Here is a 15,211-nt window from a genome sequence, read left to right as displayed (position 1 = left end):
AACATGCATCCATTGGTATGTTGGAAGATTTTCATGTGCTACTGCATAAAATACACGAAGTTCGATAAACTTGCATACATTTGTTATTTTGGAAGAATTTTGTGTGCTATACTACATTAAAGTCACGAAGATCGATAAAGTTGCATACATTGGTATTTTGGAAGAATTTCATGTGCTTATACTACAGAAAAGTCATGAAGTTCGTTAAACTTGCAAGATTTAGCCTTTTGGGAGATTTTCGAGTGCTATACTACAGAAAAGTCACGAAGTTTGTTACACTTGCAAAGTTTTGTATTTTTGAAGATTTTCGTGGACTATATACTACATAAATTCACGAAGTTCCTTAAACTTGCAAATTTTGGTATTTTGAAACATTTTCATGTGCTATACTACATAAAATACACTAAGTTCGATAAACTTTCATACATTGGTATTTTGAAGGATTTTCGTGTATTATACCACATAAAAGTCACGAAGTTCGTAAACATGCAAAATTTGGTCTTTTCAAAGATTTTTGTGTGTTATACTACGTAAAAGTCACGAAGTTTGTTAAACTTGCAAAATTTGGTCTTTTTGAAGATTTTCGTGTGTTATACCACATAAAAGTCATGAAATTCATTAAACTTCAAAAAAATGGTATTTTGGAAGATTTTCGTGTGCTATATACTACATAAATGTCACGAAGTTTGTTAAACTTGCAAAGTTTGGTCTTTTTGAAGATTTTTGTGTGCTATACTACATAAAAGTCATGAAGTTCGTTAAACTTGCAAAATTTGCCCTTTTTGATGATTTTCGTATGCTATAGTATATAAAAGTCACGAAGTTCTTTAAACTTGCAAAGTTTGGTATTTTTGAAGATTTTTGTGTGCTATATACTACATAAAATTCATGAAGTTCGATAAACTTGCAAACTTTGGTATTTTGGAAGTTTTACATGTGCTATACTACATAAAATACACGAACTTCGATAAACTTGCATACATTGGTATTTAGAAAGATTTTTTTATGCTATACTAAATAAAAGCCACGAAGTTCGTTAAACTTGTAAACTTTTGAGTTTTGGAACATTTTCGTATGGCATACTAAATAAAATTCATGAAGTTCGTGAAAATTTTATACATTGGTATTTTTTAAGATATTTGTGTGTTATAGTACATAAAATTAACGAAGTTCGTTAAACTTGCAAACTTTGGTATTTTGGAAGATTTAAATGTGCATACTACATAAAATACACGAAGTTCCATAAATTTGCATACATTGGTATTTTGGATGATTTTTGTGTGCTATACTACATTAAAGTCACGAAGTTCGATAAAGTTGCATACATTGGTATTTTGGAAAATTTTCATGTGCTATACTACATTAAAGTCACGAAGTTCGTTAAACTTGCAAAATTTAGTCTTTTTTGAGATTTTCGTGTGCTATACTACAGAAAAGTCAGGAAGTTTGTTAAACTTGCAAAGTTTTGTATTTTTGAAGATTTTCGTGTGCTATATACTACATAAAATTCACGAAGTTCATTTAACTTGTAAACTTTGGTATTTTGAAAGATTTTCATGTGCTATACTTCATAAAATCGCGTAGTTCGATAAACTTTCATACATTGGTATTTTGAAGGATTTTCGTGTGTTATACTACATAAAAGTCACTATAGTCTTTATGCTTTCTTTTCATCTTTAAATTTTTCTTTGCAGTTTATTGTTCATTGTTCTTAGAATTCAAAATTCATTTACACAAAAATCCCACAAAACGTTGCTACTATGTCCTAGGATTACTAGTGAATCATGCAAGTAATCTTTAAGAAAGAGACTAGAGGTTGTTTACTAAAATCAAGGGTAAACAAATTATGACGTTCAATGGGACCCTTGTGTCAGAGTTTATTTGTGTGTAGGAGATTATGGAGTGACAGATTTTCAAAAGATTACCCCAATAAGTCAAAAAGGAAGTACACTAGGATGACAAATCCAAGAAATAACAATAAAAATAATGGAGAGAAACCACCTAATACGACTGCAAAAGGAAGGATCGTTGCAAATTTGATTGAAGAAATTGCTTCCACGGCTAGTACGATGTCTATACCATCGAGAATACAAAGTGGGGGAAATATTAACCCCAACGACAACACAGAGTCATCCACTGACTCATAGGCCATCGACGCCTAGTGATTTTAGATCTTTAATGCATAGTTTCACAATGCCTTTAAATGGTCGTGAACAACCTTATGGCATGCCAACTTCAATCATGGCAGGAGTGTATAACAATCCTTCGACATTTGGTGAACATGCAACAACCATCTTTTCGCCATTACATGGATCAAGGACAGTCATGAATCACTTAGGTCGAACATTTTTTCCTACAGGAATTAATGGGTATCTCGTCTAAGGCAATCCCGACATTTACCAATAATTTAGTAGTTCCGTTGAGACAACAAATGGACGAAAGTAATTGAAATTCTGGTAAGACAGACCCCAGATGTCATATACGATGTTGTGACATCTGGTCTGTCATCAGCTTGGCTGAGGCAGTACATACAGATCCCTCAATTATTTATTACATCTAACATCCAGAGGTCTGGAAGTGTTGGGATCCAATATCAGCTCAGTTAACATTAACAAATCTGCTTAGCAGAGGTTCTGTGTTAGCACAGTCATTAAATCACACACTGATGTCATGCACGATGTTATGACATCCAAACTGAACTTACAAATAAACAATGCAGAAACATAAACAACACAACAGAATTGTTCACCCAGTTCGGTTCAATCAACCTACTCTGGGGGCATACCAAGCCAGGGATGAAGTCCACTATTAGCAGTATCAATTCAGAGCTAAACTCCCAGTTTACAACTCCTCACTTAAACACTACCCAATGACCCCTCTACCTAGGTTCTCCCTAGATATGGAATATCTCCGTTCCACTCCCAATCATAGCAATGATGTCTAGCAGTCAACAACTCAGCCACTGCATCAACAGCTTAATCACCAACAACTTAAATATACATGATGAAGTAGTTCCAAGAACATAATTTTCACTCATTGCTTCACAGCTTCTGAGTGAATAAAGTAAACCTCTTACCTACAGGCTTCGAGGCACAAATCAGTGACCTTCCCACAACCTGGAGGTTCACCTTCACACCAAACCCTAATGACTACATTATGATCGTTAAATTTACAAGGCTACAAAGATTCCTATATATATAACCTGATCCTAGTTGGACTTGGGCTTAAAAAAACGCAGCACTCCATGCTGTTACAAATCAGCAGATTTCTTCTGCTACAAACAAGGCCTTATGATCATAAGTTACCTAATTTATCTCCTAAATTAGTAACTGCTGAAACTTCAATGCTTAGATTTGATTCTTCAATATTCTGACTTGATTCTTTTACCTTTAAGGCTGCGCCACATAGGATTACATAATATCCACATAGAATATTCTGTATCTTTTAAAACCAAAACTGAATCTTCCTTCCTCAGTTCTGCAGGCGCGATGTCATGGTTAATGTCATGACATTCCTTGTACCATCTTGTTTTAGTATCTGTTTTTGTTCTTTTAATATTCACAAGAGTACATTATTTTACATTCAGCTGCTATTATGTTTTAGCCAAGCATGGATGCCAATAAGACAATAATACAGAATAGAGCACACTAACAGTAATCACTATATGGTTAATATTTTGACTCAAAAGATGGGTACGATATTTAACAAATTCGACCGATAGTACTGAAACAATCAAATGGGCTTCAAAACAAAGGTTTGCTTGTAGAAGAGTCAGTTAACTAGGGTCAACAATCCGTGCCTCAAGCAGTCTAAGTAAATCAGGGGCAGTAGTTTGCCCCCATAGTGGTCGAACAAACAATAGTGGTCGAACAAACAAGAGAGGTCGAACATACAAGAGTGGTATTGGTGAATCGAAATCAAAACGCGAATGAAGTGTTTTAAAGAGTTCAACAAGATGATTTCCCAAAATTCACTAAGTTTTCTGTTGACACTAGTTAGTCTACAATCGAACATATAGCGAGATATTTGACTGAGACAGGAGACATTGCCAACAATGAGAACTTAAAGATAAGATAGTTTCCTAGTTCTCTTACTATTAACAACAGAAGTAACACGTGGATAAGAGCATGCAAATGATTCTATTATATAGCTTAGCCTCATGTGTGTTACCATGCATCCTCATGCATGAGATTAGAAACTCCTTTTTTCTGTTATTAGTTAGTTGCACTTGTGTTACTATATAACTATTGATTGTAACTAACTAGTGTAATCAATGAATCAAGCTTCATTCTCTTTCTCTTTCATTCCAGTGTTTCTGCACATTGATCTTACTCCTTCAATGGAGGTTTTCATCTTCTTAGATGGTATCAGAGCAGGTTAAACCTGTTCTGTTTCCGCTGCATCTGTTTTTGAAGTTCTACTTCAATTGTTGATTCGTGTTGATCGCATTCTTCGTATTGCTCAACATTTTTTTTCGATTCATTGATTCTTGAATCATAGCTGCTTGTTCGTTCTTGTTCTTGATTTGTTGCATTTACAATGGCTGGGAGAAAGAATAACAACAATCAAACACAGGATCAACTTGATCCATATTACATTCATCCATCTGAAAATCCTGCAACCGTTTGTGTTGCACCAGCGCTATCCGAAGAGAATTACCATGCATGGTCGATGAAGATGAGAAGAGCGTTAGCCATGAAGAACAAATTTCAGTTCGTTGACGGAACAATCGAAGTGCCTGATTGCAATGATCTCAATTACGTTGCATGGCAGAGATGTAATAATCTTGTCCACACGTGGATCATCAATTCAATAGAACCATCAATAGCTCAAAGCGTGGTGTTCATTGAAAACGTCGTGGATGTGTGGAACGATCTTAGAGATCGGTTTATGATAGGAGACAAGATCCGTGTTGCTCAATTATATCAAGAGATTTCGAATCTAAAGCAAGGAAGCAAGAAAATCTCTGATTACTTCACGGATTTAAGAAGTTTATGGGAAGAGCTTGATCAATATAGACCAATGCCGAATTGCACATGTCCCATAACTTGTGCTTGTCTTGCTATGAGGAACAGCAGAAATTTCAGAGCTGAAGATCGTATCATACAGTTCTTGATCGGGTTGAAAGAGGAATTCCATGGAGTTGTTTCCCAAGTTCTGCTTATGGAGCCTTTGCCTCAAATCAATAAGGTGTTTTCAATGGTACTTCAGCAAGAGAGAAAGATTTGTGGAGCTGGAGTTCTTTTACCTGGGAATAACACTATTGAGGATGGCACTGGTATGGTGAATGCTGTTGATAGCAATAAACAATTTGGAAGAGGTAGAGGAAATAATGGATATAGCAGAGGAGGCTTCAGTGGTAATAGCAATGGAAGAGGTAGAGGAAATTTCAAAGTCTGCACGCATTGTGGCAAAAACGGGCATATCGTGGACAACTGCTACAAAAAGCATGGTTATCCTCCAAACCCTGGGAGAGGTTCTTCAGCTCATATTAATCAAGTTGAAGCTAGTGGTGTGGCAACTGGATCTTCAAATGATGAAGCTAACATGACTCTAACCAAGGATCAATATAATAACCTCATGATGCTGCTCGAGAAACAAGCTTCATCAGCATCTGTAAACATGGCAAAGGGAGGTAAACCTTATATTGCTAGCTTTCATATTGATAGTGGTATTAAATGGATTTTGGACACAGGTGCTACACATCATATATGCAATAATTTAGACTGGTTTCTTAAACATGATAAGATTGATCCTGTTATAGTGAATTTACCAAATGGACAGTCTATAACTACTTCTATATGTGGGGATGTCAAAATATGCAAAGATTTTGTCATCTGTGGTGTGTTATATTTGCCCAAGTTTGAAGTGAATCTGATTTCAGTTTCAAAGTTATGCAAAGAGCAGAATTGTAGTCTTGTTTTTGAGACTAATAGGTGTGTTCTACAGGAAAGGAAGAGTTTGAAGAAGATTGGTTCAGCTAATGAACTCGATGGATTGTATTACTTGAGCCTGAAGCAAGACACACTTCTTTCTACTAGCAACACAGGTTTTATATCAAGCACTTTTGCAAGTGAGAGGCATGAAGAAACTGCACCTGCTGTTCTTTGGCACTTAAGATTAGGGCATTTATCACATGATAGAATGCAATGTATTAGTACCAAATATAGCTACATCCCAGCTAGTATACATAAGGCTTGTGATGTGTGTCAACAAGCTAGGCAAAAACGATTACCATTCCCTATTAGCAACAATAATGCTTGTAATCTTTTTGATTTGGTACATATTGATATATGGGGTCCTTTTAGTACTGTTTCTGTACATGGATTTAAATACTTTCTCACTATCTTAGATGATCATAGTCGACATGTTTGGGTTGTAATGCTAAAATCCAAAACAGAAGTCGGTGCTAGGATAGTTGAGTTTGTTAACATGGTTGACACTCAATTTGACAAACGGATCAAAGTTATTCGTAGTGACAATGGGACTGAGTTATTAATGCCAAAGTTCTATGCTTCAAAGGGCATTTTACATCAGAGGAGTTGTGTATACACACCTCAACAAAATGGTAGGGTTGAAAGGCGCCATCAACACATACTCAATATCAGTTGTGCCCTCATGTTTCAATCGAGTTTGCCAAAGGAGTTTTGGTCTTATGCCGTACTTCATGCAGTGTTTTTGATGAATAGAATTCCTACCAAGTTACTTAACAACAGATCTTCTTTTGAAGTTATGTATGGTGCTTTACCTGACTTAAGTTCCTTGAAGGTGTTTGGTTGCCTTGGTTATGCTTCCACACTTCCCACGAATAGGCACAAGTTTGATTCAAGGGCTAGAAAGTGTTGTTTCTTGGGTTACAAGACAGGTATGAAGGGTTTTATACTGTTGGATATTTCTACTCATGATATTTTTGTATCCAGGAATGTCAAATTCTTTGACATGACATTTCCTTTTTCTCGAGTACCTAATCCTAATATCCACACAAATATCTATCTTGATCATTCTACACACACAAATTCTGAAAAAGAGTCAGCTTCTATTCCTTTGTGTCCAACCACTACAGTCCCCAGTGATTCTGATGATGAATGTGTCTCTGACACTGATCCCTCAAATGTTGATTTTGTACCAAATCCGGTGTCCATCTCTAGTGCCTTGCCCGATACTCTATCCACTTCCACTTCTTGTGCTATTCCTGATTCCATTACCTCTGCACCTATCAGAAAATCCAGTCGAATATCCCAAACACCTTCTCACCTCAAAGATTATGTCTGCGAATCTAATGCTGTGTCTTGTCCTTATCCCATTGAAAACTGTTTGTCTCTTTCAAACATATCCCCTAGTCATAGAGCATACATTTTGTCTCTCTCCTCTGAATGTGAGCCAAGAAATTATTTGGCTGCCTCCAAGGATTCTCGATGGGTCCAGGCCATGCAATCTGAAATAGAGGCTCTCAATAACAATCAAACTTGGGAGTTCGTGACACTTCCTTCTGATGCATCCACTATAGGAAGCAAGTGGGTCTATAAAGTCAAGCGACATGATGATGGGAGCATTGAGAGGTTTAAAGCTCGTTTGGTTGCTCAAGGGTTTAATCAAACTGAAGGTTTGGATTACCTTGAGACTTTCTCTCCTGTTGCTAAGCTTACTACGGTTCGTGTCCTTTTGGCCTTGGCTGCTATCCATGGCTGGCATTTACATCAATTAGATGTAAATAATGCCTTCTTACATGGTGACCTGAATGAGGCAGTCTATATGCGTGTTCCACAGGGCGTCACTGCTCCTATCCCTGGCCAAGTATGCAAGCTTAACAAATCCCTCTATGGATTAAAGCAAGCCAGCAGGCAATGGTTTGAGAAGCTTACAACCTTTCTTGTCGCACAAGGTTTCAAACATGCTGCTGCAGATCACACTCTTTTCATCAAGACCACTCCTACCTCTTTCACAGCTTTATTGGTATATGTGGACGACATAATCTTAGCTGGTACTTCCTTAGGTGTGTTTGAGGAACTGAAAAGTGCTTTACATCGTGCTTTTCGTATCAAAGATCTTGGGAAGTTGAAGTTCTTTTTAGGGCTTGAAGTGGCTCGATCCTCTAAGGGCATCACGATTTGCCAACGTAAATATTGTCTTGACCTCCTCCAAGAAGCTGGTCTCACTGGTTGCAAGCCAGCTTCCACTCCCTTGGATGCCTCCATTCGCCTTCATCAAAACAAAGGAAATGTGTTCTCAGACATCACTGCCTATCGACGACTTGTAGGCAAACTTATTTACCTCACCACAACACGTCCTGACATTGCTTTTGCCACACAGCAATTAAGCCAATTCATGAGTGCCCCTACTGAAACACACTATCGTGCTGCGTTACGTGTGCTACGCTATCTTAAACGGTCTCCTGCACGTGGTCTTTTTCTATCTGCTTCCTCTACTCTTCAAATCTTGGGTTTCAGTGATGCTGATTGGGGTGGTTGTATTGAAACCAGACGCTCCATCTCAGGATACTGCTTTTTCATTGGTGAATCCTTGGTTTCCTGGAAATCTAAGAAGCAACCAACGGTCAGTTGTTCTTCCACAGAAGCTGAGTATAGGGCCTTGGCATCTGCAACTCGTGAACTACAATGGATGTGCTTCCTTTTGCATGATCTTCAGCAACATCCTTCGAGGCTTCCCGTTTTGTATTGCGACAATCAAAGTGCTATTCAACTTTCCTCTAATCCCGTGTTCCATGAGAGGACAAAGCACCTTGACATTGACTGTCACTTGGTGCGTGAGAAATTGCAATCCGGTGTAATGCGTCTTCTTCCTGTGCGTTCACATGATCAGGCTGCTGATGTGTTCACCAAAGCCCTTGGTCCACGTCCTTTTTCTACTTGTTTGGGCAAGCTTGGCTTAGTAGATATTTACCAACCTCAAGCTTGTGAGGGCGTATTAACAACAGAAGTAACACGTGGATAAGAGCATGCAAATGATTCTATTATATAGCTTAGCCTCATGTGTGTTACCATGCATCCTCATGCATGAGATTAGAAACTCCTTTTTTCTGTTATTAGTTAGTTGCACTTGTGTTACTATATAACTATTGATTGTAACTAACTAGTGTAATCAATGAATCAAGCTTCATTCTCTTTCTCTTTCATTCCAGTGTTTCTGCACATTGATCTTACTCCTTCAATGGAGGTTTTCATCTTCTTAGACTTACCAATAATGCTTTTACTTGGTTTACGACATTTCCAGCAAATTTATTATTTTACTGCAAATTTACAATATAAATATTAAAAAATTTAATTTGTAAATTTTAATATCAACAAGTTAACTAAAAATAAATTACATAAAATAGGATCCGTTTGAACTGTTGTTTTAAAATAGTTATTCATAATCGAATAAGATAAGATATATTATAATTTTTCTTTAAGATTATTCAAACCACGTCGCAAACACCCAAAATAATTTGTGGCATAGATTCCTAATGAATAGATACAAAACTTAGTGGTTTTATTCATCATAACAAAAAAATTGTGCTTTTATTCATAATCAAGTACATCTTTTATTTTTAACAATCATTGAAAGACATTGTAGCTCATTATACAAAACAACAACACTTATTTCCAAGTTGAGGATTACACTGTCCACCTTTTTCAAATCCCTTATTGATGCAATCTGTTGGACAACTGGGACTACAATTCTCTATGCAGCAAAATCTTGGGTCTACACTACTCCCATGAATACATATTGGCTTTTCTACTAATGTTCGAGTCTCCAAACATGTAACAATTTCTGAATCAAGCAAAGATAATTTTTTAGCCAATAGTAACAATATTTAAAAAAATATACTACAAAAGATAGAAAAAATTTCAACTAACCAGATGTCATAATAAAACTAATGCATAAAACAAGCAGAATATAAGAAGATTGATTGCTTTGAGTAGTCATGTTTTGGATTTCACCTTACGTAGTTTAGTTCTTATTTACAAGAAACTAACATTACTTCTATTATATAGGCTGAGAATTTGTCATAATGGTGAGAAATATTAATATTTTATTTTATGAATTTTGTTAATAATTTGTTTGATAATAATTAAAATTTAATATATAGTCAAATGCATATATAAAATATATGTTTTGTTGTTTATATATCCTTTTCTTAATACATTATAATTTATTTTATATTAATGATTAAATTTGAATATATAGTCAAATGAATAAAATATATATTTTGTTCTTTGTATATAGTAAAATGCAAAAATTCTTTGTATCATTTTTTGTAATTATATTTGATTAGTAATCTCTCTTTTTTGCCGAGTTTCGTACTCATTCTCTTTTATCGAGATTTAGTTCTCTTATCAATATATTTTACTTAAAAAATAAATTGCATAAAATATGCTTTATTCAAGAAAACAACTATTTCTATCACCTATTGCCTCTCATTAAAAACCTAACAAAAAAAACTCAAAGAGATGAAATAATTAATGATATCAAAAAAAATGTATAGCAACAATAAAAACAGCAATCATAAATACTAAAATAAAGCAATAAATATAGACTAAAAAGTTGTTTTATTGGCGATAAATATTAATATTTTATTTTTTAATTTTTATTAAGAAAAGTTAATATTTTATTTTTGTGGTCACGAATCGGAACCTCAAGAAAACTTCTGCCACCAACTCATAACTATTTTCAAAAAATTTACATACATCACTTCCTCGACTGTTAGATGATCCATCTCTAAATACAATTGTATCTTCGGATTTTCGACCGAATTTTTAGGATTATGGTCCTAAAAAATGTGACTCACTAACAATCTCTATAAAAGGTGAAAAAACTTTCGACAATGTGGGTTGAAGCTTTTTAGTCGAGGCCTAGTTCGTTGAATGGTGGAAGAATGGAGTGACTATCAACTTAGTCAATTCTACAAGGAGTACCATGGGTACATAGCCTTGATAAGTCTTAGGAAAATCATGCTTTATTTACTTGAAGTTTGGTCGATCGAAACCTCCAAGTTGATAAGGACAGGCAATTTTTCTCCAGAACACGTGAATATGTATAAGGCGAAGGCATCATTAATCGGAGACGTGGCATTCGAAAATTAATTGTTTGTTATCGAAAGCTACTCTTAGGATCTCTATATAAGCAAATTTCTTTTTCAGTTTTAAGGGTCCGCAACTTTTACATTCTTTAAAGAAACTCAAGTTATTCAAGTTACAAAGAGAAAAGAGTGTTACTAAAAATGTATGTGTGTATTCCATAAATTTTAAGCATGTTACTTTTATTGCAAAGTTTATAGTCTTTATGCTTTATTTTCATCTTTAAATCTTTCTTTGCACTTTATTTTCCGTTTTTCTTAGAATTCAAGATTCACTTACACACAAAAATCCAACAAAACTTTGCGGCTATGACCTAGGATTACTAGTCAATCCTGCAAGTAACATTTTAGAAAGAGACTAGAGGTTGTTTACTCAAATCAAGGGTAAACAAATTGACACGTCTAGTGGGACCACTGTGTTAGAGTTTATTTGTCTTTTAGTTATTTGTTGAAGTTTTATTTTTTGTGTTCCCAAAATTTCTAAGTCTTAGTGTGTATGAGATTAAGGAGTGATAGAATTTCAAAAGATTACCCCAATAGACCACAAAGGAAGTACACTAGGATGACAAATCCAAGAAATAATAATAATAATAATAATAATAATAACAATAATAATAATAATAATAATGGAGAACTACCACCTAATACGACTTCTGAAGAAGGAAGGATCGTTGCAAATTCGGCTGAAGCAATTGCCTCCATAGCCACTACGAGGTCTATACCGTCGACAATACAAAGTGGGGGAAATATTAACCCCAACTACAACATAGAGTCATCCAGTGACTCCTAGACCGTCGGCGACAACCTTTATGCCTAGTTGCTTTTGTGCCTAGTTTCACAATGCCTTTAAATGGTCATGAATAGCCTTATGGCATGCAAACTTCAATGATGGCAAAAATGTATAACAATCCTTCGACATTTGGTTAACATGCGACAACCATCTTTTCGCCATTATATGGATCAGGGCCAACCACAAATCACTTAGGTCAAAAATTTTCTCCTGCGGGAATGGGTACCTCGTCTCAGGAAATCCAGACATTCACCAATAATTCAGTAGTAGCCTTGAGACAACAAGTGGACGAATGTAATCACGATATGGTTAATATTTTTACTCAATAGATGGGTACAATATTTAACAAATTCGACCAATAGTACTGAAACAACCAAATGGGCTTCAAAACGAAGGTTTGCTTGTAGAAAAGATCATTAACCAGGGTCAACAGTTTGTACCTCAAGTAGTCGACGTAAATCAGGGGAAACAGTTTGCCCCCATAATGGTCGAACAACCAAGAGAGGTCGAACGACTAAGGTGGTATTGGTGAATCGAAATCAAAACGCGCACGAGGTATTTTATAGAGTTCGACAAGATGATTTCGCAAGAGAAAATAGTCTGGCTACCATGATTGAATGAATAATGGCGTGAAATGGAATAAACATGGGCCTGCATAGGCCAAACTATGTTTCTCCTCTATCGGAATATGTCTTACAAACAGAACTCCCTAGCGGATGGAAAGTCCCAAAATTCACTAAGTTTTCTAGTGACACTAGTTAGTCTACAATCGAACATATAGCGAGATATTTGACTGAGACAGAGACAGGAGACATTGCCAACAATGAGAACTAAAGGATAAGATAGTTTCCTAATTCTCTTATCAAATAATGCGCTTTTACTTGGTTTACGACATTTCTAACAAATTTATTATTTTACCACATATTTACAATATAAATATTAAAAATTTAATTTGTAAATTTTATTATCATCAAGCTAATTAACAATAAACTACATAAAATAGCATCAGTTTGAATTGAAGTTTTAAAATAGTTATTTATAATCGAATAAGATAAAATATATTATAATTTTTCTATAAAATATTTAAACCACATCGTAAACACCCCAAACTAATTTGTAGCATAAATTCTTAATGAATAAATATAAAATGTTATATTGCTCTCAAGGTCCTTTAAGTTATTTAATTGTAACAATTTGGTCATTCATGTTATTTTTGCTACAACTAGGTCATTTATGTTATCAAATGTGTGCACCATTATCCTTTTTTAACCGAAAAAATATGCTAATTGTGGATGCAATTATTTTAAGGGATGTAAAAATGATGACGTGCTTCCAAAAACACAATAATCAACATTTCTAAATGATTAAAATGAGAGAGATAGGAGGCAGATATCACCTAAAACGACCAAGTTATTACAAAAAAAACTTGAAGGACCAAACTGTCACAATTAAATAACTTAAAGGACCTTGGGAGTAATTTAACCAATATAAAATTTAAAGTGGATTTATTCATCATAAAAAAAATATATATATTGTGCTTTTATTCATAATCAAGTACATCTTTTATTTTTAACAATCATAATGAGAGATTGTAACTCATTATACAAAACAACAACACTTATTTCCGAGTTGAGGATTGCACTGTCCACCTTTTACAAATCCCTTATTGATGCAATCTGTTGGACAACTGGGACTACAATTCTCTATGCAGCAAAATCTTGGGTCTACACTACTCCCATGAATACATATTGGCTTTTCAACTAATATTGGAGTCTCCAAACTTGTAACAATTTCTGAATCAAGCAAAGATAATTTTTTTTAGTCAATAATAACAATTTTCAACTTAAACTAGTAAGTTATTTATCTAAAAAATAAACTACAAAAGATAGAAAAAAAATTCAATTTACCAGATATCATAATAAAACTCATGCATAAAACAAGCAGAATATAAGAAGATTGATAGCTTTGAGTAGTCATGTTTTGGATTTCACCTTATGTGTTTACTTTTTATTTACAAGACACTAACATTACTTACATTATATAGGCTGAAAATTTGTCTTAATGGTAAGAAATATTAATATTTTATTTCATGAATTTTGTTAAAAGTTATATTTAAAATATGTTTTATAATAATAATAATAATTAAAATTGAATATATATAGTCAAATGCATAAAATACATATTTGGTTCTTTATATATCCTTTACTTAATATTTATTTTTTTCTTTTTATATTTTTTATTCATTTTAACTTTTAATCTATCATTCTAGTTCTTTATTTTTTTTATTTAAAAGATAAAGGACTAAAGTAAATAAAAAATAAAGAAACAAAAATAATATTATAAAATAAATATGGGATGAAAAATATTATTTATCCTAATATAAAATAGAAAAAATAATATGTATAATAGGTAAATCTTCTACCTACCATTTGTAAAATCTCAAAAAGTAAATATAAATAAAAAGAAACTTTAGCAGAGTAGGTCAAAAGCCAGAAAACCACTATTCCTATCACCAATTACCTCTCATTAAAAAAATACTAGGTAAACTACCGTGGGTTGTACGCATTTAGATTTTACTTATCTTTCTTGTATTGTCAAAATAAATTTATTATGAATTGTGTTTACAATTTTATCTTTATGTCTAAAGTACAAATGAATTTGAAATACTATGTTAGCTTGATAACACTATAATTTATTTTATTATTAATATTTTATATAGGAGAATACTTAGATATAATTTCTTAGACGTAGTTTGTACTATTTTTCAATGAAAATATGACATGTATATAATTTTCTGTTACACATAAGCAATTTTCTCTTATTTTTCTCCTTAAATTATGTTAAAGTACATTTGTCCTATTTTCATTAACAAATAGCATAAATCATACCTAAGGAACTCTAGATGAATTTTCTCCTTTTATATATAAAAGGATAAAAAATAATGTAAATTAAACTTTTTCTTTTAATCATATTCTTATAAACGCAAACAAATTAAAAATAAAAATAAATATATGATAATTTCATTTCGAATAAAGATAATAGTATTTAAATATAAATAATCTCTTTTTTTTAGATATGTAAATTAACATAAATATTATACAAAAATACAATAAATATATAATGGGTTGTAAAATTTCGTAATATAATATGGTTCAATTTGGTTTTGTTCGGTTTGCATAATACAAACTGCAAATCGAATTAAACCGTACGATTCAGTTAAAAAATAGTTCAAACACACTCGAATAGAATGCAATTTTTGCATTTTATGATTTGTTTCGATTTAATAAGAAATTTTTTATTAGACCGATTCGATTTTAAACAAAGTTTTGTTTTTTAAGTATTAT

General features: G+C 33.5%; 2 long non-coding RNA genes across 2 annotated transcripts; both read right to left on the bottom strand.

Annotated features, from left to right (window-relative positions):
- Positions 1-9,499: 9,499 nt before the first annotated feature.
- On the bottom strand, positions 9,500-9,947 carry LOC131611098 (uncharacterized). Its single transcript, XR_009286752.1, has 2 exons — positions 9,858-9,947; positions 9,500-9,771 (listed from the first exon to the last, which is right to left on the bottom strand). It is a non-coding gene; the product is annotated as an uncharacterized LOC131611098 (long non-coding RNA).
- A 3,408-nt stretch (positions 9,948-13,355) lies between these two features.
- LOC131611097 (uncharacterized) lies at positions 13,356-13,885 on the bottom strand. Its single transcript, XR_009286751.1, has 2 exons — positions 13,775-13,885; positions 13,356-13,660 (listed from the first exon to the last, which is right to left on the bottom strand). It is a non-coding gene; the product is annotated as an uncharacterized LOC131611097 (long non-coding RNA).
- Positions 13,886-15,211: the final 1,326 nt, after the last annotated feature.

This window comes from Vicia villosa, linkage group LG6 (assembly GCF_029867415.1).
Source record: "Vicia villosa cultivar HV-30 ecotype Madison, WI linkage group LG6, Vvil1.0, whole genome shotgun sequence".
Lineage (NCBI taxonomy): Eukaryota > Viridiplantae > Streptophyta > Magnoliopsida > Fabales > Fabaceae > Vicia > Vicia villosa.
The sequence above is the reverse complement of the archived record's forward strand: the minus strand, read 5'-3'. Positions and strand labels throughout refer to the sequence as shown.